Source organism: Vombatus ursinus, unplaced genomic scaffold (genome assembly GCF_900497805.2).
Source record: "Vombatus ursinus unplaced genomic scaffold, bare-nosed wombat genome assembly UNPS02014789.1, whole genome shotgun sequence".
Taxonomy (NCBI): Eukaryota; Metazoa; Chordata; class Mammalia; order Diprotodontia; family Vombatidae; genus Vombatus; species Vombatus ursinus.
In genome coordinates, this window is record NW_020954567.1 from 20,591,447 (window position 1) to 20,591,787 (window position 341).

Genomic DNA, 341 nt, shown 5'->3' on the forward strand with positions numbered 1-341 from the left:
CACACACACACACACACACACACACACACACACACACACACACACACCCCAACCAGCCTCCACTTGTTGAGATTTAGTTATCCCTACTATTGGTAATTTAATCAACTGTATTGAAATGGTCCAATAGACTCTTCCAAATCCAAGTTAACACTGAACTAAACTGATAACTCAAAATGAGACATTACCTTACCTTTTATACTGCAGTAAGTTGTCTGCACCCCTCCTGTCAGTCCCAGGAATCCCATAAGTTGAACTGGGGGCAGGGCTATCCGCTGGCTGGCTGCTGGAGCCAGCTCAAATTGTTAAATTTTCGTCATGAGCATTCACACCTCAGCAAACTA